General features: G+C 42.9%; 51 non-coding genes across 51 annotated transcripts; all 51 read left to right on the forward strand.

Annotated features, from left to right (window-relative positions):
* The first annotated feature begins 73 nt into the window (after positions 1-73).
* Positions 74-192, forward strand: LOC115927163. Its single transcript, XR_004065476.1, has one exon. It is a non-coding gene; the product is annotated as a 5S ribosomal RNA (ribosomal RNA).
* Positions 193-572: 380 nt separating this feature from the next.
* On the forward strand, positions 573-691 carry LOC115927187. The gene has a single exon (XR_004065498.1). It is a non-coding gene; the product is annotated as a 5S ribosomal RNA (ribosomal RNA).
* A 380-nt stretch (positions 692-1,071) lies between these two features.
* LOC115927209 lies at positions 1,072-1,190 on the forward strand. The gene has a single exon (XR_004065508.1). It is a non-coding gene; the product is annotated as a 5S ribosomal RNA (ribosomal RNA).
* A 380-nt stretch (positions 1,191-1,570) lies between these two features.
* Positions 1,571-1,689, forward strand: LOC115927232. The gene has a single exon (XR_004065514.1). It is a non-coding gene; the product is annotated as a 5S ribosomal RNA (ribosomal RNA).
* Positions 1,690-2,069: 380 nt separating this feature from the next.
* Positions 2,070-2,188, forward strand: LOC115927249. Its single transcript, XR_004065529.1, has one exon. It is a non-coding gene; the product is annotated as a 5S ribosomal RNA (ribosomal RNA).
* A 380-nt stretch (positions 2,189-2,568) lies between these two features.
* Positions 2,569-2,687, forward strand: LOC115927262. The gene has a single exon (XR_004065533.1). It is a non-coding gene; the product is annotated as a 5S ribosomal RNA (ribosomal RNA).
* A 380-nt stretch (positions 2,688-3,067) lies between these two features.
* Positions 3,068-3,186, forward strand: LOC115927276. The gene has a single exon (XR_004065548.1). It is a non-coding gene; the product is annotated as a 5S ribosomal RNA (ribosomal RNA).
* Positions 3,187-3,566: 380 nt separating this feature from the next.
* On the forward strand, positions 3,567-3,685 carry LOC115927299. The gene has a single exon (XR_004065561.1). It is a non-coding gene; the product is annotated as a 5S ribosomal RNA (ribosomal RNA).
* A 380-nt stretch (positions 3,686-4,065) lies between these two features.
* LOC115927366 lies at positions 4,066-4,184 on the forward strand. Its single transcript, XR_004065606.1, has one exon. It is a non-coding gene; the product is annotated as a 5S ribosomal RNA (ribosomal RNA).
* Positions 4,185-4,564: 380 nt separating this feature from the next.
* LOC115927403 lies at positions 4,565-4,683 on the forward strand. The gene has a single exon (XR_004065618.1). It is a non-coding gene; the product is annotated as a 5S ribosomal RNA (ribosomal RNA).
* Positions 4,684-5,063: 380 nt separating this feature from the next.
* On the forward strand, positions 5,064-5,182 carry LOC115927417. The gene has a single exon (XR_004065623.1). It is a non-coding gene; the product is annotated as a 5S ribosomal RNA (ribosomal RNA).
* Positions 5,183-5,562: 380 nt separating this feature from the next.
* LOC115927443 lies at positions 5,563-5,681 on the forward strand. The gene has a single exon (XR_004065648.1). It is a non-coding gene; the product is annotated as a 5S ribosomal RNA (ribosomal RNA).
* A 380-nt stretch (positions 5,682-6,061) lies between these two features.
* LOC115927457 lies at positions 6,062-6,180 on the forward strand. The gene has a single exon (XR_004065661.1). It is a non-coding gene; the product is annotated as a 5S ribosomal RNA (ribosomal RNA).
* A 380-nt stretch (positions 6,181-6,560) lies between these two features.
* LOC115927481 lies at positions 6,561-6,679 on the forward strand. The gene has a single exon (XR_004065667.1). It is a non-coding gene; the product is annotated as a 5S ribosomal RNA (ribosomal RNA).
* Positions 6,680-7,059: 380 nt separating this feature from the next.
* Positions 7,060-7,178, forward strand: LOC115927503. The gene has a single exon (XR_004065693.1). It is a non-coding gene; the product is annotated as a 5S ribosomal RNA (ribosomal RNA).
* Positions 7,179-7,558: 380 nt separating this feature from the next.
* LOC115927529 lies at positions 7,559-7,677 on the forward strand. The gene has a single exon (XR_004065722.1). It is a non-coding gene; the product is annotated as a 5S ribosomal RNA (ribosomal RNA).
* A 380-nt stretch (positions 7,678-8,057) lies between these two features.
* On the forward strand, positions 8,058-8,176 carry LOC115927560. The gene has a single exon (XR_004065737.1). It is a non-coding gene; the product is annotated as a 5S ribosomal RNA (ribosomal RNA).
* Positions 8,177-8,555: 379 nt separating this feature from the next.
* LOC115927588 lies at positions 8,556-8,674 on the forward strand. Its single transcript, XR_004065738.1, has one exon. It is a non-coding gene; the product is annotated as a 5S ribosomal RNA (ribosomal RNA).
* Positions 8,675-9,053: 379 nt separating this feature from the next.
* On the forward strand, positions 9,054-9,172 carry LOC115927648. Its single transcript, XR_004065741.1, has one exon. It is a non-coding gene; the product is annotated as a 5S ribosomal RNA (ribosomal RNA).
* A 380-nt stretch (positions 9,173-9,552) lies between these two features.
* On the forward strand, positions 9,553-9,671 carry LOC115927673. Its single transcript, XR_004065742.1, has one exon. It is a non-coding gene; the product is annotated as a 5S ribosomal RNA (ribosomal RNA).
* Positions 9,672-10,051: 380 nt separating this feature from the next.
* LOC115927702 lies at positions 10,052-10,170 on the forward strand. The gene has a single exon (XR_004065744.1). It is a non-coding gene; the product is annotated as a 5S ribosomal RNA (ribosomal RNA).
* Positions 10,171-10,550: 380 nt separating this feature from the next.
* On the forward strand, positions 10,551-10,669 carry LOC115927721. Its single transcript, XR_004065745.1, has one exon. It is a non-coding gene; the product is annotated as a 5S ribosomal RNA (ribosomal RNA).
* A 380-nt stretch (positions 10,670-11,049) lies between these two features.
* On the forward strand, positions 11,050-11,168 carry LOC115927747. The gene has a single exon (XR_004065746.1). It is a non-coding gene; the product is annotated as a 5S ribosomal RNA (ribosomal RNA).
* A 380-nt stretch (positions 11,169-11,548) lies between these two features.
* Positions 11,549-11,667, forward strand: LOC115927780. Its single transcript, XR_004065762.1, has one exon. It is a non-coding gene; the product is annotated as a 5S ribosomal RNA (ribosomal RNA).
* Positions 11,668-12,047: 380 nt separating this feature from the next.
* Positions 12,048-12,166, forward strand: LOC115927844. The gene has a single exon (XR_004065789.1). It is a non-coding gene; the product is annotated as a 5S ribosomal RNA (ribosomal RNA).
* Positions 12,167-12,546: 380 nt separating this feature from the next.
* Positions 12,547-12,665, forward strand: LOC115927857. The gene has a single exon (XR_004065791.1). It is a non-coding gene; the product is annotated as a 5S ribosomal RNA (ribosomal RNA).
* A 379-nt stretch (positions 12,666-13,044) lies between these two features.
* LOC115927883 lies at positions 13,045-13,163 on the forward strand. Its single transcript, XR_004065792.1, has one exon. It is a non-coding gene; the product is annotated as a 5S ribosomal RNA (ribosomal RNA).
* A 379-nt stretch (positions 13,164-13,542) lies between these two features.
* On the forward strand, positions 13,543-13,661 carry LOC115927907. The gene has a single exon (XR_004065795.1). It is a non-coding gene; the product is annotated as a 5S ribosomal RNA (ribosomal RNA).
* Positions 13,662-14,041: 380 nt separating this feature from the next.
* Positions 14,042-14,160, forward strand: LOC115927958. The gene has a single exon (XR_004065799.1). It is a non-coding gene; the product is annotated as a 5S ribosomal RNA (ribosomal RNA).
* A 379-nt stretch (positions 14,161-14,539) lies between these two features.
* Positions 14,540-14,658, forward strand: LOC115927980. Its single transcript, XR_004065807.1, has one exon. It is a non-coding gene; the product is annotated as a 5S ribosomal RNA (ribosomal RNA).
* Positions 14,659-15,038: 380 nt separating this feature from the next.
* Positions 15,039-15,157, forward strand: LOC115927997. Its single transcript, XR_004065811.1, has one exon. It is a non-coding gene; the product is annotated as a 5S ribosomal RNA (ribosomal RNA).
* A 380-nt stretch (positions 15,158-15,537) lies between these two features.
* On the forward strand, positions 15,538-15,656 carry LOC115928013. The gene has a single exon (XR_004065828.1). It is a non-coding gene; the product is annotated as a 5S ribosomal RNA (ribosomal RNA).
* Positions 15,657-16,035: 379 nt separating this feature from the next.
* On the forward strand, positions 16,036-16,154 carry LOC115928035. The gene has a single exon (XR_004065837.1). It is a non-coding gene; the product is annotated as a 5S ribosomal RNA (ribosomal RNA).
* A 380-nt stretch (positions 16,155-16,534) lies between these two features.
* On the forward strand, positions 16,535-16,653 carry LOC115928048. Its single transcript, XR_004065844.1, has one exon. It is a non-coding gene; the product is annotated as a 5S ribosomal RNA (ribosomal RNA).
* Positions 16,654-17,032: 379 nt separating this feature from the next.
* LOC115928062 lies at positions 17,033-17,151 on the forward strand. Its single transcript, XR_004065857.1, has one exon. It is a non-coding gene; the product is annotated as a 5S ribosomal RNA (ribosomal RNA).
* Positions 17,152-17,530: 379 nt separating this feature from the next.
* LOC115928075 lies at positions 17,531-17,649 on the forward strand. Its single transcript, XR_004065867.1, has one exon. It is a non-coding gene; the product is annotated as a 5S ribosomal RNA (ribosomal RNA).
* A 379-nt stretch (positions 17,650-18,028) lies between these two features.
* Positions 18,029-18,146, forward strand: LOC115928562. The gene has a single exon (XR_004066083.1). It is a non-coding gene; the product is annotated as a 5S ribosomal RNA (ribosomal RNA).
* A 381-nt stretch (positions 18,147-18,527) lies between these two features.
* LOC115928310 lies at positions 18,528-18,645 on the forward strand. The gene has a single exon (XR_004066015.1). It is a non-coding gene; the product is annotated as a 5S ribosomal RNA (ribosomal RNA).
* Positions 18,646-19,020: 375 nt separating this feature from the next.
* On the forward strand, positions 19,021-19,139 carry LOC115928090. The gene has a single exon (XR_004065878.1). It is a non-coding gene; the product is annotated as a 5S ribosomal RNA (ribosomal RNA).
* Positions 19,140-19,519: 380 nt separating this feature from the next.
* Positions 19,520-19,638, forward strand: LOC115928115. The gene has a single exon (XR_004065907.1). It is a non-coding gene; the product is annotated as a 5S ribosomal RNA (ribosomal RNA).
* Positions 19,639-20,016: 378 nt separating this feature from the next.
* Positions 20,017-20,135, forward strand: LOC115928154. Its single transcript, XR_004065926.1, has one exon. It is a non-coding gene; the product is annotated as a 5S ribosomal RNA (ribosomal RNA).
* Positions 20,136-20,514: 379 nt separating this feature from the next.
* Positions 20,515-20,633, forward strand: LOC115928171. The gene has a single exon (XR_004065931.1). It is a non-coding gene; the product is annotated as a 5S ribosomal RNA (ribosomal RNA).
* A 379-nt stretch (positions 20,634-21,012) lies between these two features.
* LOC115928191 lies at positions 21,013-21,131 on the forward strand. Its single transcript, XR_004065937.1, has one exon. It is a non-coding gene; the product is annotated as a 5S ribosomal RNA (ribosomal RNA).
* Positions 21,132-21,510: 379 nt separating this feature from the next.
* LOC115928209 lies at positions 21,511-21,629 on the forward strand. Its single transcript, XR_004065949.1, has one exon. It is a non-coding gene; the product is annotated as a 5S ribosomal RNA (ribosomal RNA).
* Positions 21,630-22,007: 378 nt separating this feature from the next.
* On the forward strand, positions 22,008-22,129 carry LOC115928441. Its single transcript, XR_004066060.1, has one exon. It is a non-coding gene; the product is annotated as a 5S ribosomal RNA (ribosomal RNA).
* Positions 22,130-22,505: 376 nt separating this feature from the next.
* Positions 22,506-22,624, forward strand: LOC115928231. The gene has a single exon (XR_004065963.1). It is a non-coding gene; the product is annotated as a 5S ribosomal RNA (ribosomal RNA).
* Positions 22,625-23,002: 378 nt separating this feature from the next.
* Positions 23,003-23,120, forward strand: LOC115928330. Its single transcript, XR_004066027.1, has one exon. It is a non-coding gene; the product is annotated as a 5S ribosomal RNA (ribosomal RNA).
* A 380-nt stretch (positions 23,121-23,500) lies between these two features.
* On the forward strand, positions 23,501-23,619 carry LOC115928245. The gene has a single exon (XR_004065977.1). It is a non-coding gene; the product is annotated as a 5S ribosomal RNA (ribosomal RNA).
* A 378-nt stretch (positions 23,620-23,997) lies between these two features.
* Positions 23,998-24,116, forward strand: LOC115928262. Its single transcript, XR_004065989.1, has one exon. It is a non-coding gene; the product is annotated as a 5S ribosomal RNA (ribosomal RNA).
* A 381-nt stretch (positions 24,117-24,497) lies between these two features.
* Positions 24,498-24,616, forward strand: LOC115928292. Its single transcript, XR_004066008.1, has one exon. It is a non-coding gene; the product is annotated as a 5S ribosomal RNA (ribosomal RNA).
* Positions 24,617-24,995: 379 nt separating this feature from the next.
* LOC115928479 lies at positions 24,996-25,113 on the forward strand. The gene has a single exon (XR_004066075.1). It is a non-coding gene; the product is annotated as a 5S ribosomal RNA (ribosomal RNA).
* Positions 25,114-25,227: the final 114 nt, after the last annotated feature.

The following is a 25,227-nucleotide window of genomic DNA, read 5'->3' on the forward strand; positions in this document are numbered from 1 at the left end:
AGCGCACTTTGTGCGCATGCTCAATGATGACGTCAGTCTTTAACTTCAAATAGGTTGAACGATGATGTCTTTCGCCTACGACCATACCATGCTGAATATACCGGTTCTCGTCCGATCACCGAAGTCAAGCAGCGTAGGGCCTGGTTAGTACTTGGATGGGAGACCGCCTGGGAATACCGGGTGTTGTAGGCATTTTTTTTAATTTTTTTTTTTGGGGAATTGTTTTTGCTTGAGGTGACGCCCTTGACATGCTGAAACCCTCCTCTTACCTTCCCTTTCCCTCTGTTTTTGGGGGGTTTCTTTTTAAATTTATTTATTTATTTGTTTCTAATCTTTTGGCAGGGTACGTAGCCCATTCACCAACAAGTAGTGGTCTTCCATGGGGCCCTGAATGAACATATTTACATCGTTTATAACATTTATGCAGAACAGTAACAAAAATAACCCTCAACCGTTTCCAAGACACGGGCCATGACGTAACATTGACACTGGTCAATAAAGCGCACTTTGTGCGCATGCTCAATGATGACGTCAGTCTTTAACTTCAAATAGGTTGAACGATGATGTCTTTCGCCTACGACCATACCATGCTGAATATACCGGTTCTCGTCCGATCACCGAAGTCAAGCAGCGTAGGGCCTGGTTAGTACTTGGATGGGAGACCGCCTGGGAATACCGGGTGTTGTAGGCATTTTTTTTAATTTTTTTTTTTGGGGAATTGTTTTTGCTTGAGGTGACGCCCTTGACATGCTGAAACCCTCCTCTTACCTTCCCTTTCCCTCTGTTTTTGGGGGGTTTCTTTTTAAATTTATTTATTTATTTGTTTCTAATCTTTTGGCAGGGTACGTAGCCCATTCACCAACAAGTAGTGGTCTTCCATGGGGCCCTGAATGAACATATTTACATCGTTTATAACATTTATGCAGAACAGTAACAAAAATAACCCTCAACCGTTTCCAAGACACGGGCCATGACGTAACATTGACACTGGTCAATAAAGCGCACTTTGTGCGCATGCTCAATGATGACGTCAGTCTTTAACTTCAAATAGGTTGAACGATGATGTCTTTCGCCTACGACCATACCATGCTGAATATACCGGTTCTCGTCCGATCACCGAAGTCAAGCAGCGTAGGGCCTGGTTAGTACTTGGATGGGAGACCGCCTGGGAATACCGGGTGTTGTAGGCATTTTTTTTAATTTTTTTTTTTGGGGAATTGTTTTTGCTTGAGGTGACGCCCTTGACATGCTGAAACCCTCCTCTTACCTTCCCTTTCCCTCTGTTTTTGGGGGGTTTCTTTTTAAATTTATTTATTTATTTGTTTCTAATCTTTTGGCAGGGTACGTAGCCCATTCACCAACAAGTAGTGGTCTTCCATGGGGCCCTGAATGAACATATTTACATCGTTTATAACATTTATGCAGAACAGTAACAAAAATAACCCTCAACCGTTTCCAAGACACGGGCCATGACGTAACATTGACACTGGTCAATAAAGCGCACTTTGTGCGCATGCTCAATGATGACGTCAGTCTTTAACTTCAAATAGGTTGAACGATGATGTCTTTCGCCTACGACCATACCATGCTGAATATACCGGTTCTCGTCCGATCACCGAAGTCAAGCAGCGTAGGGCCTGGTTAGTACTTGGATGGGAGACCGCCTGGGAATACCGGGTGTTGTAGGCATTTTTTTTAATTTTTTTTTTTGGGGAATTGTTTTTGCTTGAGGTGACGCCCTTGACATGCTGAAACCCTCCTCTTACCTTCCCTTTCCCTCTGTTTTTGGGGGGTTTCTTTTTAAATTTATTTATTTATTTGTTTCTAATCTTTTGGCAGGGTACGTAGCCCATTCACCAACAAGTAGTGGTCTTCCATGGGGCCCTGAATGAACATATTTACATCGTTTATAACATTTATGCAGAACAGTAACAAAAATAACCCTCAACCGTTTCCAAGACACGGGCCATGACGTAACATTGACACTGGTCAATAAAGCGCACTTTGTGCGCATGCTCAATGATGACGTCAGTCTTTAACTTCAAATAGGTTGAACGATGATGTCTTTCGCCTACGACCATACCATGCTGAATATACCGGTTCTCGTCCGATCACCGAAGTCAAGCAGCGTAGGGCCTGGTTAGTACTTGGATGGGAGACCGCCTGGGAATACCGGGTGTTGTAGGCATTTTTTTTAATTTTTTTTTTTGGGGAATTGTTTTTGCTTGAGGTGACGCCCTTGACATGCTGAAACCCTCCTCTTACCTTCCCTTTCCCTCTGTTTTTGGGGGGTTTCTTTTTAAATTTATTTATTTATTTGTTTCTAATCTTTTGGCAGGGTACGTAGCCCATTCACCAACAAGTAGTGGTCTTCCATGGGGCCCTGAATGAACATATTTACATCGTTTATAACATTTATGCAGAACAGTAACAAAAATAACCCTCAACCGTTTCCAAGACACGGGCCATGACGTAACATTGACACTGGTCAATAAAGCGCACTTTGTGCGCATGCTCAATGATGACGTCAGTCTTTAACTTCAAATAGGTTGAACGATGATGTCTTTCGCCTACGACCATACCATGCTGAATATACCGGTTCTCGTCCGATCACCGAAGTCAAGCAGCGTAGGGCCTGGTTAGTACTTGGATGGGAGACCGCCTGGGAATACCGGGTGTTGTAGGCATTTTTTTTAATTTTTTTTTTTGGGGAATTGTTTTTGCTTGAGGTGACGCCCTTGACATGCTGAAACCCTCCTCTTACCTTCCCTTTCCCTCTGTTTTTGGGGGGTTTCTTTTTAAATTTATTTATTTATTTGTTTCTAATCTTTTGGCAGGGTACGTAGCCCATTCACCAACAAGTAGTGGTCTTCCATGGGGCCCTGAATGAACATATTTACATCGTTTATAACATTTATGCAGAACAGTAACAAAAATAACCCTCAACCGTTTCCAAGACACGGGCCATGACGTAACATTGACACTGGTCAATAAAGCGCACTTTGTGCGCATGCTCAATGATGACGTCAGTCTTTAACTTCAAATAGGTTGAACGATGATGTCTTTCGCCTACGACCATACCATGCTGAATATACCGGTTCTCGTCCGATCACCGAAGTCAAGCAGCGTAGGGCCTGGTTAGTACTTGGATGGGAGACCGCCTGGGAATACCGGGTGTTGTAGGCATTTTTTTTAATTTTTTTTTTTGGGGAATTGTTTTTGCTTGAGGTGACGCCCTTGACATGCTGAAACCCTCCTCTTACCTTCCCTTTCCCTCTGTTTTTGGGGGGTTTCTTTTTAAATTTATTTATTTATTTGTTTCTAATCTTTTGGCAGGGTACGTAGCCCATTCACCAACAAGTAGTGGTCTTCCATGGGGCCCTGAATGAACATATTTACATCGTTTATAACATTTATGCAGAACAGTAACAAAAATAACCCTCAACCGTTTCCAAGACACGGGCCATGACGTAACATTGACACTGGTCAATAAAGCGCACTTTGTGCGCATGCTCAATGATGACGTCAGTCTTTAACTTCAAATAGGTTGAACGATGATGTCTTTCGCCTACGACCATACCATGCTGAATATACCGGTTCTCGTCCGATCACCGAAGTCAAGCAGCGTAGGGCCTGGTTAGTACTTGGATGGGAGACCGCCTGGGAATACCGGGTGTTGTAGGCATTTTTTTTAATTTTTTTTTTTGGGGAATTGTTTTTGCTTGAGGTGACGCCCTTGACATGCTGAAACCCTCCTCTTACCTTCCCTTTCCCTCTGTTTTTGGGGGGTTTCTTTTTAAATTTATTTATTTATTTGTTTCTAATCTTTTGGCAGGGTACGTAGCCCATTCACCAACAAGTAGTGGTCTTCCATGGGGCCCTGAATGAACATATTTACATCGTTTATAACATTTATGCAGAACAGTAACAAAAATAACCCTCAACCGTTTCCAAGACACGGGCCATGACGTAACATTGACACTGGTCAATAAAGCGCACTTTGTGCGCATGCTCAATGATGACGTCAGTCTTTAACTTCAAATAGGTTGAACGATGATGTCTTTCGCCTACGACCATACCATGCTGAATATACCGGTTCTCGTCCGATCACCGAAGTCAAGCAGCGTAGGGCCTGGTTAGTACTTGGATGGGAGACCGCCTGGGAATACCGGGTGTTGTAGGCATTTTTTTTAATTTTTTTTTTTGGGGAATTGTTTTTGCTTGAGGTGACGCCCTTGACATGCTGAAACCCTCCTCTTACCTTCCCTTTCCCTCTGTTTTTGGGGGGTTTCTTTTTAAATTTATTTATTTATTTGTTTCTAATCTTTTGGCAGGGTACGTAGCCCATTCACCAACAAGTAGTGGTCTTCCATGGGGCCCTGAATGAACATATTTACATCGTTTATAACATTTATGCAGAACAGTAACAAAAATAACCCTCAACCGTTTCCAAGACACGGGCCATGACGTAACATTGACACTGGTCAATAAAGCGCACTTTGTGCGCATGCTCAATGATGACGTCAGTCTTTAACTTCAAATAGGTTGAACGATGATGTCTTTCGCCTACGACCATACCATGCTGAATATACCGGTTCTCGTCCGATCACCGAAGTCAAGCAGCGTAGGGCCTGGTTAGTACTTGGATGGGAGACCGCCTGGGAATACCGGGTGTTGTAGGCATTTTTTTTAATTTTTTTTTTTGGGGAATTGTTTTTGCTTGAGGTGACGCCCTTGACATGCTGAAACCCTCCTCTTACCTTCCCTTTCCCTCTGTTTTTGGGGGGTTTCTTTTTAAATTTATTTATTTATTTGTTTCTAATCTTTTGGCAGGGTACGTAGCCCATTCACCAACAAGTAGTGGTCTTCCATGGGGCCCTGAATGAACATATTTACATCGTTTATAACATTTATGCAGAACAGTAACAAAAATAACCCTCAACCGTTTCCAAGACACGGGCCATGACGTAACATTGACACTGGTCAATAAAGCGCACTTTGTGCGCATGCTCAATGATGACGTCAGTCTTTAACTTCAAATAGGTTGAACGATGATGTCTTTCGCCTACGACCATACCATGCTGAATATACCGGTTCTCGTCCGATCACCGAAGTCAAGCAGCGTAGGGCCTGGTTAGTACTTGGATGGGAGACCGCCTGGGAATACCGGGTGTTGTAGGCATTTTTTTTAATTTTTTTTTTTGGGGAATTGTTTTTGCTTGAGGTGACGCCCTTGACATGCTGAAACCCTCCTCTTACCTTCCCTTTCCCTCTGTTTTTGGGGGGTTTCTTTTTAAATTTATTTATTTATTTGTTTCTAATCTTTTGGCAGGGTACGTAGCCCATTCACCAACAAGTAGTGGTCTTCCATGGGGCCCTGAATGAACATATTTACATCGTTTATAACATTTATGCAGAACAGTAACAAAAATAACCCTCAACCGTTTCCAAGACACGGGCCATGACGTAACATTGACACTGGTCAATAAAGCGCACTTTGTGCGCATGCTCAATGATGACGTCAGTCTTTAACTTCAAATAGGTTGAACGATGATGTCTTTCGCCTACGACCATACCATGCTGAATATACCGGTTCTCGTCCGATCACCGAAGTCAAGCAGCGTAGGGCCTGGTTAGTACTTGGATGGGAGACCGCCTGGGAATACCGGGTGTTGTAGGCATTTTTTTTAATTTTTTTTTTTGGGGAATTGTTTTTGCTTGAGGTGACGCCCTTGACATGCTGAAACCCTCCTCTTACCTTCCCTTTCCCTCTGTTTTTGGGGGGTTTCTTTTTAAATTTATTTATTTATTTGTTTCTAATCTTTTGGCAGGGTACGTAGCCCATTCACCAACAAGTAGTGGTCTTCCATGGGGCCCTGAATGAACATATTTACATCGTTTATAACATTTATGCAGAACAGTAACAAAAATAACCCTCAACCGTTTCCAAGACACGGGCCATGACGTAACATTGACACTGGTCAATAAAGCGCACTTTGTGCGCATGCTCAATGATGACGTCAGTCTTTAACTTCAAATAGGTTGAACGATGATGTCTTTCGCCTACGACCATACCATGCTGAATATACCGGTTCTCGTCCGATCACCGAAGTCAAGCAGCGTAGGGCCTGGTTAGTACTTGGATGGGAGACCGCCTGGGAATACCGGGTGTTGTAGGCATTTTTTTTAATTTTTTTTTTTGGGGAATTGTTTTTGCTTGAGGTGACGCCCTTGACATGCTGAAACCCTCCTCTTACCTTCCCTTTCCCTCTGTTTTTGGGGGGTTTCTTTTTAAATTTATTTATTTATTTGTTTCTAATCTTTTGGCAGGGTACGTAGCCCATTCACCAACAAGTAGTGGTCTTCCATGGGGCCCTGAATGAACATATTTACATCGTTTATAACATTTATGCAGAACAGTAACAAAAATAACCCTCAACCGTTTCCAAGACACGGGCCATGACGTAACATTGACACTGGTCAATAAAGCGCACTTTGTGCGCATGCTCAATGATGACGTCAGTCTTTAACTTCAAATAGGTTGAACGATGATGTCTTTCGCCTACGACCATACCATGCTGAATATACCGGTTCTCGTCCGATCACCGAAGTCAAGCAGCGTAGGGCCTGGTTAGTACTTGGATGGGAGACCGCCTGGGAATACCGGGTGTTGTAGGCATTTTTTTTAATTTTTTTTTTTGGGGAATTGTTTTTGCTTGAGGTGACGCCCTTGACATGCTGAAACCCTCCTCTTACCTTCCCTTTCCCTCTGTTTTTGGGGGGTTTCTTTTTAAATTTATTTATTTATTTGTTTCTAATCTTTTGGCAGGGTACGTAGCCCATTCACCAACAAGTAGTGGTCTTCCATGGGGCCCTGAATGAACATATTTACATCGTTTATAACATTTATGCAGAACAGTAACAAAAATAACCCTCAACCGTTTCCAAGACACGGGCCATGACGTAACATTGACACTGGTCAATAAAGCGCACTTTGTGCGCATGCTCAATGATGACGTCAGTCTTTAACTTCAAATAGGTTGAACGATGATGTCTTTCGCCTACGACCATACCATGCTGAATATACCGGTTCTCGTCCGATCACCGAAGTCAAGCAGCGTAGGGCCTGGTTAGTACTTGGATGGGAGACCGCCTGGGAATACCGGGTGTTGTAGGCATTTTTTTTAATTTTTTTTTTTGGGGAATTGTTTTTGCTTGAGGTGACGCCCTTGACATGCTGAAACCCTCCTCTTACCTTCCCTTTCCCTCTGTTTTTGGGGGGTTTCTTTTTAAATTTATTTATTTATTTGTTTCTAATCTTTTGGCAGGGTACGTAGCCCATTCACCAACAAGTAGTGGTCTTCCATGGGGCCCTGAATGAACATATTTACATCGTTTATAACATTTATGCAGAACAGTAACAAAAATAACCCTCAACCGTTTCCAAGACACGGGCCATGACGTAACATTGACACTGGTCAATAAAGCGCACTTTGTGCGCATGCTCAATGATGACGTCAGTCTTTAACTTCAAATAGGTTGAACGATGATGTCTTTCGCCTACGACCATACCATGCTGAATATACCGGTTCTCGTCCGATCACCGAAGTCAAGCAGCGTAGGGCCTGGTTAGTACTTGGATGGGAGACCGCCTGGGAATACCGGGTGTTGTAGGCATTTTTTTTAATTTTTTTTTTTGGGGAATTGTTTTTGCTTGAGGTGACGCCCTTGACATGCTGAAACCCTCCTCTTACCTTCCCTTTCCCTCTGTTTTTGGGGGGTTTCTTTTTAAATTTATTTATTTATTTGTTTCTAATCTTTTGGCAGGGTACGTAGCCCATTCACCAACAAGTAGTGGTCTTCCATGGGGCCCTGAATGAACATATTTACATCGTTTATAACATTTATGCAGAACAGTAACAAAAATAACCCTCAACCGTTTCCAAGACACGGGCCATGACGTAACATTGACACTGGTCAATAAAGCGCACTTTGTGCGCATGCTCAATGATGACGTCAGTCTTTAACTTCAAATAGGTTGAACGATGATGTCTTTCGCCTACGACCATACCATGCTGAATATACCGGTTCTCGTCCGATCACCGAAGTCAAGCAGCGTAGGGCCTGGTTAGTACTTGGATGGGAGACCGCCTGGGAATACCGGGTGTTGTAGGCATTTTTTTTAATTTTTTTTTTGGGGAATTGTTTTTGCTTGAGGTGACGCCCTTGACATGCTGAAACCCTCCTCTTACCTTCCCTTTCCCTCTGTTTTTGGGGGGTTTCTTTTTAAATTTATTTATTTATTTGTTTCTAATCTTTTGGCAGGGTACGTAGCCCATTCACCAACAAGTAGTGGTCTTCCATGGGGCCCTGAATGAACATATTTACATCGTTTATAACATTTATGCAGAACAGTAACAAAAATAACCCTCAACCGTTTCCAAGACACGGGCCATGACGTAACATTGACACTGGTCAATAAAGCGCACTTTGTGCGCATGCTCAATGATGACGTCAGTCTTTAACTTCAAATAGGTTGAACGATGATGTCTTTCGCCTACGACCATACCATGCTGAATATACCGGTTCTCGTCCGATCACCGAAGTCAAGCAGCGTAGGGCCTGGTTAGTACTTGGATGGGAGACCGCCTGGGAATACCGGGTGTTGTAGGCATTTTTTTTAATTTTTTTTTTGGGGAATTGTTTTTGCTTGAGGTGACGCCCTTGACATGCTGAAACCCTCCTCTTACCTTCCCTTTCCCTCTGTTTTTGGGGGGTTTCTTTTTAAATTTATTTATTTATTTGTTTCTAATCTTTTGGCAGGGTACGTAGCCCATTCACCAACAAGTAGTGGTCTTCCATGGGGCCCTGAATGAACATATTTACATCGTTTATAACATTTATGCAGAACAGTAACAAAAATAACCCTCAACCGTTTCCAAGACACGGGCCATGACGTAACATTGACACTGGTCAATAAAGCGCACTTTGTGCGCATGCTCAATGATGACGTCAGTCTTTAACTTCAAATAGGTTGAACGATGATGTCTTTCGCCTACGACCATACCATGCTGAATATACCGGTTCTCGTCCGATCACCGAAGTCAAGCAGCGTAGGGCCTGGTTAGTACTTGGATGGGAGACCGCCTGGGAATACCGGGTGTTGTAGGCATTTTTTTTAATTTTTTTTTTTGGGGAATTGTTTTTGCTTGAGGTGACGCCCTTGACATGCTGAAACCCTCCTCTTACCTTCCCTTTCCCTCTGTTTTTGGGGGGTTTCTTTTTAAATTTATTTATTTATTTGTTTCTAATCTTTTGGCAGGGTACGTAGCCCATTCACCAACAAGTAGTGGTCTTCCATGGGGCCCTGAATGAACATATTTACATCGTTTATAACATTTATGCAGAACAGTAACAAAAATAACCCTCAACCGTTTCCAAGACACGGGCCATGACGTAACATTGACACTGGTCAATAAAGCGCACTTTGTGCGCATGCTCAATGATGACGTCAGTCTTTAACTTCAAATAGGTTGAACGATGATGTCTTTCGCCTACGACCATACCATGCTGAATATACCGGTTCTCGTCCGATCACCGAAGTCAAGCAGCGTAGGGCCTGGTTAGTACTTGGATGGGAGACCGCCTGGGAATACCGGGTGTTGTAGGCATTTTTTTTAATTTTTTTTTTTGGGGAATTGTTTTTGCTTGAGGTGACGCCCTTGACATGCTGAAACCCTCCTCTTACCTTCCCTTTCCCTCTGTTTTTGGGGGGTTTCTTTTTAAATTTATTTATTTATTTGTTTCTAATCTTTTGGCAGGGTACGTAGCCCATTCACCAACAAGTAGTGGTCTTCCATGGGGCCCTGAATGAACATATTTACATCGTTTATAACATTTATGCAGAACAGTAACAAAAATAACCCTCAACCGTTTCCAAGACACGGGCCATGACGTAACATTGACACTGGTCAATAAAGCGCACTTTGTGCGCATGCTCAATGATGACGTCAGTCTTTAACTTCAAATAGGTTGAACGATGATGTCTTTCGCCTACGACCATACCATGCTGAATATACCGGTTCTCGTCCGATCACCGAAGTCAAGCAGCGTAGGGCCTGGTTAGTACTTGGATGGGAGACCGCCTGGGAATACCGGGTGTTGTAGGCATTTTTTTTAATTTTTTTTTTTGGGGAATTGTTTTTGCTTGAGGTGACGCCCTTGACATGCTGAAACCCTCCTCTTACCTTCCCTTTCCCTCTGTTTTTGGGGGGTTTCTTTTTAAATTTATTTATTTATTTGTTTCTAATCTTTTGGCAGGGTACGTAGCCCATTCACCAACAAGTAGTGGTCTTCCATGGGGCCCTGAATGAACATATTTACATCGTTTATAACATTTATGCAGAACAGTAACAAAAATAACCCTCAACCGTTTCCAAGACACGGGCCATGACGTAACATTGACACTGGTCAATAAAGCGCACTTTGTGCGCATGCTCAATGATGACGTCAGTCTTTAACTTCAAATAGGTTGAACGATGATGTCTTTCGCCTACGACCATACCATGCTGAATATACCGGTTCTCGTCCGATCACCGAAGTCAAGCAGCGTAGGGCCTGGTTAGTACTTGGATGGGAGACCGCCTGGGAATACCGGGTGTTGTAGGCATTTTTTTTAATTTTTTTTTTTGGGGAATTGTTTTTGCTTGAGGTGACGCCCTTGACATGCTGAAACCCTCCTCTTACCTTCCCTTTCCCTCTGTTTTTGGGGGGTTTCTTTTTAAATTTATTTATTTATTTGTTTCTAATCTTTTGGCAGGGTACGTAGCCCATTCACCAACAAGTAGTGGTCTTCCATGGGGCCCTGAATGAACATATTTACATCGTTTATAACATTTATGCAGAACAGTAACAAAAATAACCCTCAACCGTTTCCAAGACACGGGCCATGACGTAACATTGACACTGGTCAATAAAGCGCACTTTGTGCGCATGCTCAATGATGACGTCAGTCTTTAACTTCAAATAGGTTGAACGATGATGTCTTTCGCCTACGACCATACCATGCTGAATATACCGGTTCTCGTCCGATCACCGAAGTCAAGCAGCGTAGGGCCTGGTTAGTACTTGGATGGGAGACCGCCTGGGAATACCGGGTGTTGTAGGCATTTTTTTTAATTTTTTTTTTTGGGGAATTGTTTTTGCTTGAGGTGACGCCCTTGACATGCTGAAACCCTCCTCTTACCTTCCCTTTCCCTCTGTTTTTGGGGGGTTTCTTTTTAAATTTATTTATTTATTTGTTTCTAATCTTTTGGCAGGGTACGTAGCCCATTCACCAACAAGTAGTGGTCTTCCATGGGGCCCTGAATGAACATATTTACATCGTTTATAACATTTATGCAGAACAGTAACAAAAATAACCCTCAACCGTTTCCAAGACACGGGCCATGACGTAACATTGACACTGGTCAATAAAGCGCACTTTGTGCGCATGCTCAATGATGACGTCAGTCTTTAACTTCAAATAGGTTGAACGATGATGTCTTTCGCCTACGACCATACCATGCTGAATATACCGGTTCTCGTCCGATCACCGAAGTCAAGCAGCGTAGGGCCTGGTTAGTACTTGGATGGGAGACCGCCTGGGAATACCGGGTGTTGTAGGCATTTTTTTTAATTTTTTTTTTTGGGGAATTGTTTTTGCTTGAGGTGACGCCCTTGACATGCTGAAACCCTCCTCTTACCTTCCCTTTCCCTCTGTTTTTGGGGGGTTTCTTTTTAAATTTATTTATTTATTTGTTTCTAATCTTTTGGCAGGGTACGTAGCCCATTCACCAACAAGTAGTGGTCTTCCATGGGGCCCTGAATGAACATATTTACATCGTTTATAACATTTATGCAGAACAGTAACAAAAATAACCCTCAACCGTTTCCAAGACACGGGCCATGACGTAACATTGACACTGGTCAATAAAGCGCACTTTGTGCGCATGCTCAATGATGACGTCAGTCTTTAACTTCAAATAGGTTGAACGATGATGTCTTTCGCCTACGACCATACCATGCTGAATATACCGGTTCTCGTCCGATCACCGAAGTCAAGCAGCGTAGGGCCTGGTTAGTACTTGGATGGGAGACCGCCTGGGAATACCGGGTGTTGTAGGCATTTTTTTTAATTTTTTTTTTTGGGGAATTGTTTTTGCTTGAGGTGACGCCCTTGACATGCTGAAACCCTCCTCTTACCTTCCCTTTCCCTCTGTTTTTGGGGGGTTTCTTTTTAAATTTATTTATTTATTTGTTTCTAATCTTTTGGCAGGGTACGTAGCCCATTCACCAACAAGTAGTGGTCTTCCATGGGGCCCTGAATGAACATATTTACATCGTTTATAACATTTATGCAGAACAGTAACAAAAATAACCCTCAACCGTTTCCAAGACACGGGCCATGACGTAACATTGACACTGGTCAATAAAGCGCACTTTGTGCGCATGCTCAATGATGACGTCAGTCTTTAACTTCAAATAGGTTGAACGATGATGTCTTTCGCCTACGACCATACCATGCTGAATATACCGGTTCTCGTCCGATCACCGAAGTCAAGCAGCGTAGGGCCTGGTTAGTACTTGGATGGGAGACCGCCTGGGAATACCGGGTGTTGTAGGCATTTTTTTTAATTTTTTTTTTTGGGGAATTGTTTTTGCTTGAGGTGACGCCCTTGACATGCTGAAACCCTCCTCTTACCTTCCCTTTCCCTCTGTTTTTGGGGGTTTCTTTTTAAATTTATTTATTTATTTGTTTCTAATCTTTTGGCAGGGTACGTAGCCCATTCACCAACAAGTAGTGGTCTTCCATGGGGCCCTGAATGAACATATTTACATCGTTTATAACATTTATGCAGAACAGTAACAAAAATAACCCTCAACCGTTTCCAAGACACGGGCCATGACGTAACATTGACACTGGTCAATAAAGCGCACTTTGTGCGCATGCTCAATGATGACGTCAGTCTTTAACTTCAAATAGGTTGAACGATGATGTCTTTCGCCTACGACCATACCATGCTGAATATACCGGTTCTCGTCCGATCACCGAAGTCAAGCAGCGTAGGGCCTGGTTAGTACTTGGATGGGAGACCGCCTGGGAATACCGGGTGTTGTAGGCATTTTTTTTAATTTTTTTTTTGGGGAATTGTTTTTGCTTGAGGTGACGCCCTTGACATGCTGAAACCCTCCTCTTACCTTCCCTTTCCCTCTGTTTTTGGGGGGTTTCTTTTTAAATTTATTTATTTATTTGTTTCTAATCTTTTGGCAGGGTACGTAGCCCATTCACCAACAAGTAGTGGTCTTCCATGGGGCCCTGAATGAACATATTTACATCGTTTATAACATTTATGCAGAACAGTAACAAAAATAACCCTCAACCGTTTCCAAGACACGGGCCATGACGTAACATTGACACTGGTCAATAAAGCGCACTTTGTGCGCATGCTCAATGATGACGTCAGTCTTTAACTTCAAATAGGTTGAACGATGATGTCTTTCGCCTACGACCATACCATGCTGAATATACCGGTTCTCGTCCGATCACCGAAGTCAAGCAGCGTAGGGCCTGGTTAGTACTTGGATGGGAGACCGCCTGGGAATACCGGGTGTTGTAGGCATTTTTTTTAATTTTTTTTTTTGGGGAATTGTTTTTGCTTGAGGTGACGCCCTTGACATGCTGAAACCCTCCTCTTACCTTCCCTTTCCCTCTGTTTTTGGGGGGTTTCTTTTTAAATTTATTTATTTATTTGTTTCTAATCTTTTGGCAGGGTACGTAGCCCATTCACCAACAAGTAGTGGTCTTCCATGGGGCCCTGAATGAACATATTTACATCGTTTATAACATTTATGCAGAACAGTAACAAAAATAACCCTCAACCGTTTCCAAGACACGGGCCATGACGTAACATTGACACTGGTCAATAAAGCGCACTTTGTGCGCATGCTCAATGATGACGTCAGTCTTTAACTTCAAATAGGTTGAACGATGATGTCTTTCGCCTACGACCATACCATGCTGAATATACCGGTTCTCGTCCGATCACCGAAGTCAAGCAGCGTAGGGCCTGGTTAGTACTTGGATGGGAGACCGCCTGGGAATACCGGGTGTTGTAGGCATTTTTTTTAATTTTTTTTTTTGGGGAATTGTTTTTGCTTGAGGTGACGCCCTTGACATGCTGAAACCCTCCTCTTACCTTCCCTTTCCCTCTGTTTTTGGGGGTTTCTTTTTAAATTTATTTATTTATTTGTTTCTAATCTTTTGGCAGGGTACGTAGCCCATTCACCAACAAGTAGTGGTCTTCCATGGGGCCCTGAATGAACATATTTACATCGTTTATAACATTTATGCAGAACAGTAACAAAAATAACCCTCAACCGTTTCCAAGACACGGGCCATGACGTAACATTGACACTGGTCAATAAAGCGCACTTTGTGCGCATGCTCAATGATGACGTCAGTCTTTAACTTCAAATAGGTTGAACGATGATGTCTTTCGCCTACGACCATACCATGCTGAATATACCGGTTCTCGTCCGATCACCGAAGTCAAGCAGCGTAGGGCCTGGTTAGTACTTGGATGGGAGACCGCCTGGGAATACCGGGTGTTGTAGGCATTTTTTTTAATTTTTTTTTTTGGGGAATTGTTTTTGCTTGAGGTGACGCCCTTGACATGCTGAAACCCTCCTCTTACCTTCCCTTTCCCTCTGTTTTTGGGGGGTTTCTTTTTAAATTTATTTATTTATTTGTTTCTAATCTTTTGGCAGGGTACGTAGCCCATTCACCAACAAGTAGTGGTCTTCCATGGGGCCCTGAATGAACATATTTACATCGTTTATAACATTTATGCAGAACAGTAACAAAAATAACCCTCAACCGTTTCCAAGACACGGGCCATGACGTAACATTGACACTGGTCAATAAAGCGCACTTTGTGCGCATGCTCAATGATGACGTCAGTCTTTAACTTCAAATAGGTTGAACGATGATGTCTTTCGCCTACGACCATACCATGCTGAATATACCGGTTCTCGTCCGATCACCGAAGTCAAGCAGCGTAGGGCCTGGTTAGTACTTGGATGGGAGACCGCCTGGGAATACCGGGTGTTGTAGGCATTTTTTTTAATTTTTTTTTTTGGGGAATTGTTTTTGCTTGAGGTGACGCCCTTGACATGCTGAAACCCTCCTCTTACCTTCCCTTTCCCTCTGTTTTTGGGGGGTTTCTTTTTAAATTTATTTATTTATTTGTTTCTAATCTTTTGGCAGGGTACGTAGCCCATTCACCAACAAGTAGTGGTCTTCCATGGGGCCCTGAATGAACATATTTACATCGTTTATAACATTTATGCAGAACAGTAACAAAAATAACCCTCAACCGTTTCCAAGACACGGGCCATGACGTAACATTGACACTGGTCAATAAAGCGCACTTTGTGCGCATGCTCAATGATGACGTCAGTCTTTAACTTCAAATAGGTTGAACGATGATGTCTTTCGCCTACGACCATACCATGCTGAATATACCGGTTCTCGTCCGATCACCGAAGTCAAGCAGCGTAGGGCCTGGTTAGTACTTGGATGGGAGACCGCCTGGGAATACCGGGTGTTGTAGGCATTTTTTTTAATTTTTTTTTTGGGGAATTGTTTTTGCTTGAGGTGACGCCCTTGACATGCTGAAACCCTCCTCTTACCTTCCCTTTCCCTCTGTTTTTGGGGGGTTTCTTTTTAAATTTATTTATTTATTTGTTTCTAATCTTTTGGCAGGGTACGTAGCCCATTCACCAACAAGTAGTGGTCTTCCATGGGGCCCTGAATGAACATATTTACATCGTTTATAACATTTATGCAGAACAGTAACAAAAATAACCCTCAACCGTTTCCAAGACACGGGCCATGACGTAACATTGACACTGGTCAATAAAGCGCACTTTGTGCGCATGCTCAATGATGACGTCAGTCTTTAACTTCAAATAGGTTGAACGATGATGTCTTTCGCCTACGACCATACCATGCTGAATATACCGGTTCTCGTCCGATCACCGAAGTCAAGCAGCGTAGGGCCTGGTTAGTACTTGGATGGGAGACCGCCTGGGAATACCGGGTGTTGTAGGCATTTTTTTTAATTTTTTTTTTTGGGGAATTGTTTTTGCTTGAGGTGACGCCCTTGACATGCTGAAACCCTCCTCTTACCTTCCCTTTCCCTCTGTTTTTGGGGGGTTTCTTTTTAAATTTATTTATTTATTTGTTTCTAATCTTTTGGCAGGGTACGTAGCCCATTCACCAACAAGTAGTGGTCTTCCATGGGGCCCTGAATGAACATATTTACATCGTTTATAACATTTATGCAGAACAGTAACAAAAATAACCCTCAACCGTTTCCAAGACACGGGCCATGACGTAACATTGACACTGGTCAATAAAGCGCACTTTGTGCGCATGCTCAATGATGACGTCAGTCTTTAACTTCAAATAGGTTGAACGATGATGTCTTTCGCCTACGACCATACCATGCTGAATATACCGGTTCTCGTCCGATCACCGAAGTCAAGCAGCGTAGGGCCTGGTTAGTACTTGGATGGGAGACCGCCTGGGAATACCGGGTGTTGTAGGCATTTTTTTTAATTTTTTTTTTGGGGAATTGTTTTTGCTTGAGGTGACGCCCTTGACATGCTGAAACCCTCCTCTTACCTTCCCTTTCCCTCTGTTTTTGGGGGGTTTCTTTTTAAATTTATTTATTTATTTGTTTCTAATCTTTTGGCAGGGTACGTAGCCCATTCACCAACAAGTAGTGGTCTTCCATGGGGCCCTGAATGAACATATTTACATCGTTTATAACATTTATGCAGAACAGTAACAAAAATAACCCTCAACCGTTTCCAAGACACGGGCCATGACGTAACATTGACACTGGTCAATAAAGCGCACTTTGTGCGCATGCTCAATGATGACGTCAGTCTTTAACTTCAAATAGGTTGAACGATGATGTCTTTCGCCTACGACCATACCATGCTGAATATACCGGTTCTCGTCCGATCACCGAAGTCAAGCAGCGTAGGGCCTGGTTAGTACTTGGATGGGAGACCGCCTGGGAATACCGGGTGTTGTAGGCATTTTTTTTAATTTTTTTTTTGGGGAATTGTTTTTGCTTGAGGTGACGCCCTTGACATGCTGAAACCCTCCTCTTACCTTCCCTTTCCCTCTGTTTTTGGGGGGTTTCTTTTTAAATTTATTTATTTATTTGTTTCTAATCTTTTGGCAGGGTACGTAGCCCATTCACCAACAAGTAGTGGTCTTCCATGGGGCCCTGAATGAACATATTTACATCGTTTATAACATTTATGCAGAACAGTAACAAAAATAACCCTCAACCGTTTCCAAGACACGGGCCATGACGTAACATTGACACTGGTCAATAAAGCGCACTTTGTGCGCATGCTCAATGATGACGTCAGTCTTTAACTTCAAATAGGTTGAACGATGATGTCTTTCGCCTACGACCATACCATGCTGAATATACCGGTTCTCGTCCGATCACCGAAGTCAAGCAGCGTAGGGCCTGGTTAGTACTTGGATGGGAGACCGCCTGGGAATACCGGGTGTTGTAGGCATTTTTTTTAATTTTTTTTTTGGGGAATTGTTTTTGCTTGAGGTGACGCCCTTGACATGCTGAAACCCTCCTCTTACCTTCCCTTTCCCTCTGTTTTTGGGGGGTTTCTTTTTAAATTTATTTATTTATTTGTTTCTAATCTTTTGGCAGGGTACGTAGCCCATTCACCAACAAGTAGTGGTCTTCCATGGGGCCCTGAATGAACATATTTACATCGTTTATAACATTTATGCAGAACAGTAACAAAAATAACCCTCAACCGTTTCCAAGACACGGGCCATGACGTAACATTGACACTGGTCAATAAAGCGCACTTTGTGCGCATGCTCAATGATGACGTCAGTCTTTAACTTCAAATAGGTTGAACGATGATGTCTTTCGCCTACGACCATACCATGCTGAATATACCGGTTCTCGTCCGATCACCGAAGTCAAGCAGCGTAGGGCCTGGTTAGTACTTGGATGGGAGACCGCCTGGAATACCGGGGGTTGTAGGCATTTTTTTTATTTTTTTTTTTTTTTTTTTTTTGTTTTGCTTGAGGTGACGCCCTTGACATGCTGAAACCCTCCTCTTACCTTCCCTTTCCCTCTGTTTTGGGGGGTTTTTTTTTTAATTTATTTATTTATTTGTTTCTAATCTTTGGCAGGGTACGTAGCCCATTCACCAACAAGTAGTGGTCTTCCATGGGGCCCTGAATGAAACATATTTACATCGTTTATAACATGCATGCAGTAACAGTAACAAAAATAACCCTCAACCGTTTCCAAGACACGGGCCATGACGTAACATTGACACTGGTCAATAAAGCGCACTTTGTGCGCATGCTCAATGATGACGTCAGTCTTTAACTTCAAATAGGTTGAACGATGATGTCTTTCGCCTACGACCATACCATGCTGAATATACCGGTTCTCGTCCGATCACCGAAGTCAAGCAGCGTAGGGCCTGGTTAGTACTTGGATGGGAGACCGCCTGGGAAACCGGGTGTTGTAGGCATTTTTTTTAATTTTTTTTTTGGGGAATTGTTTTTGCTTGAGGTGACGCCCTTGACATGCTGAAACCCTCCTCTTACCTTCCCTTTCCCTCTGTTTTTGGGGGGTTTCTTTTTAAATTTATTTATTTATTTGTTTCTAATCTTTTGGCAGGGTACGTAGCCCATTCACCAACAAGTAGTGGTCTTCCATGGGGCCCTGAATGAACATATTTACATCGTTTATAACATTTATGCAGAACAGTAACAAAAATAACCCTCAACCGTTTCCAAGACCGGGCCATGACGTTATGACACTGGTCAATAAAGCGCACTTTGTGCGCATGCTCCATGATGACGTCAGTCTTTAACTTCAAATAGGTTGAACGATGATGTCTTTCGCCTACGACCATACCATGCTGAATATACCGGTTCTCGTCCGATCACCGAAGTCAAGCAGCGTAGGGCCTGGTTAGTACTTGGATGGGAGACCGCCTGGGAATACCGGGTGTTGTAGGCATTTTTTTTAATTTTTTTTTTTGGGGAATTGTTTTTGCTTGAGGTGACGCCCTTGACATGCTGAAACCCTCCTCTTACCTTCCCTTTCCCTCTGTTTTTGGGGGGTTTCTTTTTAAATTTATTTATTTATTTGTTTCTAATCTTTTGGCAGGGTACGTAGCCCATTCACCAACAAGTAGTGGTCTTCCATGGGGCCCTGAATGAACATATTTACATCGTTTATAACATTTATGCAGAACAGTAACAAAAATAACCCTCAACCGTTTCCAAGACACGGGCCATGACGTAACATTGACACTGGTCAATAAAGCGCACTTTGTGCGCATGCTCAATGATGACGTCAGTCTTTAACTTCAAATAGGTTGAACGATGATGTCTTTCGCCTACGACCATACCATGCTGAATATACCGGTTCTCGTCCGATCACCGAAGTCAAGCAGCGTAGGGCCTGGTTAGTACTTGGATGGGAGACCGCCTGGGAATACCGGGTGTTGTAGGCATTTTTTTAATTTTTTTTTTTGGGAATTGTTTTTGCTTGAGGTGACGCCCTTGACATGCTGAAACCCTCCTCTTACCTTCCCTTTCCCTCTGTTTTTGGGGGGTTTCTTTTTAAATTTATTTATTTATTTGTTTCTAATCTTTTGGCAGGGTACGTAGCCCATTCACCAACAAGTAGTGGTCTTCCATGGGGCCCTGAATGAACATATTTACATCGTTTATAACATTTATGCAGAACAGTAACAAAAATAACCCTCAACCGTTTCCAAGACACGGGCCATGACGTAACATTGACACTGGTCAATAAAGCGCACTTTGTGCGCATGCTCAATGATGACGTCAGTCTTTAACTTCAAATAGGTTGAACGATGATGTCTTTCGCCTACGACCATACCATGCTGAATATACCGGTTCTCGTCCGATCACCGAAGTCAAGCAGCGTAGGGCCTGGTTAGTACTTGGATGGGAGACCGCCTGGGAATACCGGGTGTTGTAGGCATTTTTTTTAATTTTTTTTTTTGGGGAATTGTTTTTGCTTGAGGTGACGCCCTTGACATGCTGAAACCCTCCTCTTACCTTCCCTTTCCCTCTGTTTTTGGGGGTTTCTTTTTAAATTTATTTATTTATTTGTTTCTAATCTTTTGGCAGGGTACGTAGCCCATTCACCAACAAGTAGTGGTCTTCCATGGGGCCCTGAATGAACATATTTACATCGTTTATAACATTTATGCAGAACAGTAACAAAAATAACCCTCAACCGTTTCCAAGACACGGGCCATGACGTAACATTGACACTGGTCAATAAAGCGCACTTTGTGCGCATGCTCAATGATGACGTCAGTCTTTAACTTCAAATAGGTTGAACGATGATGTCTTTCGCCTACGACCATACCATGCTGAATATACCGGTTCTCGTCCGATCACCGAAGTCAAGCAGCGTAGGGCCTGGTTAGTACTTGGATGGGAGACCGCCTGGGAATACCGGGTGTTGTAGGCATTTTTTTTATTTTTTTTTTTGGGGAATTGTTTTTGCTTGAGGTGACGCCCTTGACATGCTGAAACCCTCCTCTTACCTTCCCTTTCCCTCTGTTTTTGGGGGGTTTCTTTTTAAATTTATTTATTTATTTGTTTCTAATCTTTTGGCAGGGTACGTAGCCCATTCACCAACAAGTAGTGGTCTTCCATGGGGCCCTGAATGAACATATTTACATCGTTTATAACATTTATGCAGAACAGTAACAAAAATAACCCTCAACCGTTTCCAAGACACGGGCCATGACGTAACATTGACACTGGTCAATAAAGCGCACTTTGTGCGCATGCTCAATGATGACGTCAGTCTTTAACTTCAAATAGGTTGAACGATGATGTCTTTCGCCTACGACCATACCATGCTGAATATACCGGTTCTCGTCCGATCACCGAAGTCAAGCAGCGTAGGGCCTGGTTAGTACTTGGATGGGAGACCGCCTGGGAATACCGGGTGTTGTAGGCATTTTTTTTAATTTTTTTTTTGGGGAATTGTTTTTGCTTGAGGTGACGCCCTTGACATGCTGAAACCCTCCTCTTACCTTCCCTTTCCCTCTGTTTTTGGGGGGTTTCTTTTTAAATTTATTTATTTATTTGTTTCTAATCTTTTGGCAGGGTACGTAGCCCATTCACCAACAAGTAGTGGTCTTCCATGGGGCCCTGAATGAACATATTTACATCGTTTATAACATTTATGCAGAACAGTAACAAAAATAACCCTCAACCGTTTTCCAAGACACGGGCCATGACGTACATTGACACTGGTCAATAAAGCGCACTTTGTGCGCATGCTCAATGATGACGTCAGTCTTTAACTTCAAATAGGTTGAACGATGATGTCTTTCGCCTACGACCATACCATGCTGAATATACCGGTTCTCGTCCGATCACCGAAGTCAAGCAGCGTAGGGCCTGGTTAGTACTTGGATGGGAGACCGCCTGGGAATACCGGGTGTTGTAGGCATTTTTTTTAATTTTTTTTTTTGGGGAATTGTTTTTGCTTGAGGTGACGCCCTTGACATGCTGAAACCCTCCTCTTACCTTCCCTTTCCCTCTGTTTTTGGGGGTTTCTTTTTAAATTTATTTATTTATTTGTTTCTAATCTTTTGGCAGGGTACGTAGCCCATTCACCAACAAGTAGTGGTCTTCCATGGGGCCCTGAATGAACATATTTACATCGTTTATAACATTTTGCAGAACAGTAACAAAAATAACCCTCAACCGTTTCCAAGACACGGGCCATGACGTAACATTGACACTGGTCAATAAAGCGCACTTTGTGCGCATGCTCAATGATGACGTCAGTCTTTAACTTCAAATAGGTTGAACGATGATGTCTTTCGCCTACGACCATACCATGCTGAATATTCTACCGGTTCTCGTCCGATCACCGAAGTCAAGCAGCGTAGGGCCTGGTTAGTACTTGGATGGGAGACCGCCTGGGAATACCGGGTGTTGTAGGCATTTTTTTTTATTTTTTTTTTTGGGGATTGTTTTTGCTTGAGGTGACGCCCTTGACATGCTGAAACCCTCCTCTTACCTTCCCTTTCCCTCTGTTTTTGGGGGTTTCTTTTTTAATTTATTTATTATTTGTTTCTAATCTTTTGGCAGGGTACGTAGCCCATTCACCAACAAGTAGTGGTCTTCCATGGGGCCCTGAATGAACATATTTACATCGTTTATAACATTTATGCAGAACAGTAACAAAAATAACCCTCAACCGTTTCCAAGACACGGGCCATGACGTAACATTGACACTGGTCAATAAAGCGCACTTTGTGCGCATGCTCAATGATGACGTCAGTCTTTACTTCAAATAGGTTGAACGATGATGTCTTTCGCCTACGACCATACCATGCTGAATATACCGGTTCTCGTCCGATCACCGAAGTCAAGCAGCGTAGGGCCTGGTTAGTACTTGGATGGGAGACCGCCTGGGAATACCGGGTGTTGTAGGCATTTTTTTTAATTTTTTTTTTTTGGGAATTGTTTTTGCTTGAGGTGACCCTTGACATGCTGAAACCCTCCTCTTACCTTCCCTTTCCCTCTGTTTTTGGGGGGTTTCTTTTTAAATTTATTTATTTATTTGTTTCTAATCTTTTGGCAGGGTACGTAGCCCATTCACCAACAAGTAGTGGTCTTCCATGGGGCCCTGAATGAACATATTTACATCGTTTATAACATTTATGCAGAACAGTAACAAAAATAACCCTCAACCGTTTCCAAGACACGGGCCATGACGTAACATTGACACTGGTCAATAAAGCGCACTTTGTGCGCATGCTCAATGATGACGTCAGTCTTTAACTTCAAATAGGTTGAACGATGATGTCTTTCGCCTACGACCATACCATGCTGAATATACCGGTTCTCGTCCGATCACCGAAGTCAAGCAGCGTAGGGCCTGGTTAGTACTTGGATGGGAGACCGCCTGGGAATACCGGTGTTGTAGGCATTTTTTTTAATTTTTTTTTTGGGGAATTGTTTTTTTGCTTGAGGTGACGCCCTTGACATGCTGAACCCTCCTCTTACCTTCCCTTTCCCTCTGTTTTTGGGGGGTTTCTTTTTAAATTTATTTATTTATTTGTTTCTAATCTTTTGGCAGGGTACGTAGCCCATTCACCAACAAGTAGTGGTCTTCCATGGGGCCCTGAATGAACATATTTACATCGTTTATAACATTTATGCAGAACAGTAACAAAAATAACCCTCAACCGTTTCCAAGACACGGGCCATGACGTAACATTGACACTGGTCAATAAAGCGCACTTTGTGCGCATGCTCAATGATGACGTCAGTCTTTAACTTCAAATAGGTTGAACGATGATGTCTTTCGCCTACGACCATACCATGCTGAATATACCGGTTCTCGTCCGATCACCGAAGTCAAGCAGCGTAGGGCCTGGTTAGTACTTGGATGGGAGACCGCCTGGGAATACCGGGTGTTGTAGGCATTTTTTTTAATTTTTTTTTTGGGGAATTGTTTTTGCTTGAGGTGACGCCCTTGACATGCTGAAACCCTCCTCTTACCTTCCCTTTCCCTCTGTTTTTGGGGGGTTTCTTTTTAAATTTATTTATTTATTTGTTTCTAATCTTTTGGCAGGGTACGTAGCCCATTCACCAACAAGTAGTGGTCTTCCATGGGGCCCTGAATGAACATATTTACATCGTTTATAACATTTATGCAGAACAGTAACAAAAATAACCCTCAACCGTTTCCAAGACACGGGCCATGACGTACATTGACACTGGTCAATAAAGCGCACTTTGTGCGCATGCTCAATGATGACGTCAGTCTTTAACTTCAAATAGGTTGAACGATGATGTCTTTCGCCTACGACCATACCATGCTGAATATACCGGTTCTCGTCCGATCACCGAAGTCAAGCAGCGTAGGGCCTGGTTAGTACTTGGATGGGAGACCGCCTGGGAATACCGGGTGTTGTAGGCATTTTTTTTAATTTTTTTTTTTGGGGAATTGTTTTTTTTGCTTGTGGACGCCCTTGACATGCTGAAACCCTCCTCTTACCTTCCCTTTCCCTCTGTTTTTGGGGGGTTTCTTTTTAAATTTATTTATTTATTTGTTTCTAATCTTTTGGCAGGGTACGTAGCCCATTCACCAACAAGTAGTGGTCTTCCATGGGGCCCTGAATGAACATATTTACATCGTTTATAACATTTATGCAGAACAGTAACAAAAATAACCCTCAACCGTTTCCAAGACACGGGCCATGACGTAACATTGACACTGGTCAATAAAGCGCACTTTGTGCGCATGCTCAATGATGACGTCAGTCTTTAACTTCAAATAGGTTGAACGATGATGTCTTTCGCCTACGACCATACCATGCTGAATATACCGGTTCTCGTCCGATCACCGAAGTCAAGCAGCGTAGGGCCTGGTTAGTACTTGGATGGGAGACCGCCTGGGAATACCGGGTGTTGTAGGCATTTTTTTTAATTTTTTTTTTTGGGGAATTGTTTTTGCTTGAGGTGACGCCCTTGACATGCTGAAACCCTCCTCTTACCTTCCCTTTCCCTCTGTTTTTGGGGGGTTTCTTTTTAATTTATTTATTTATTTGTTTCTAATCTTTTTGCAGGGTACGTAGCCCATTCACCAACAAGTAGTGGTCTTCCATGGGGCCCTGAATGAACATATTTACATCGTTTATAACATTTATGCAGAACAGTAACAAAAATAACCCTCAACCGTTTCCAAGACACGGGCCATGACGTAACATTGACACTGGTCAATAAAGCGCACTTTGTGCGCATGCTCAATGATGACGTCAGTCTTTAACTTCAAATAGGTTGAACGATGATGTCTTTCGCCTACGACCATACCATGCTGAATATACCGGTTCTCGTCCGATCACCGAAGTCAAGCAGCGTAGGGCCTGGTTAGTACTTGGATGGGAGACCGCCTGGGAATACGGTTGTTGTAGGCATTTTTTTTAATTTTTTTTTTTGGGGAATTGTTTTTGCTTGAGTGGCGCCCTTGACATGCTGAAACCCTCCTCTTACCTTCCCTTTCCCTCTGTTTTTGGGGGGTTTCTTTTTAA

The sequence above is a fragment of the Strongylocentrotus purpuratus genome, unplaced genomic scaffold (genome assembly GCF_000002235.5).
Source record: "Strongylocentrotus purpuratus isolate Spur 01 unplaced genomic scaffold, Spur_5.0 spur5_contig_716, whole genome shotgun sequence".
Taxonomy (NCBI): domain Eukaryota; kingdom Metazoa; phylum Echinodermata; class Echinoidea; order Camarodonta; family Strongylocentrotidae; genus Strongylocentrotus; species Strongylocentrotus purpuratus.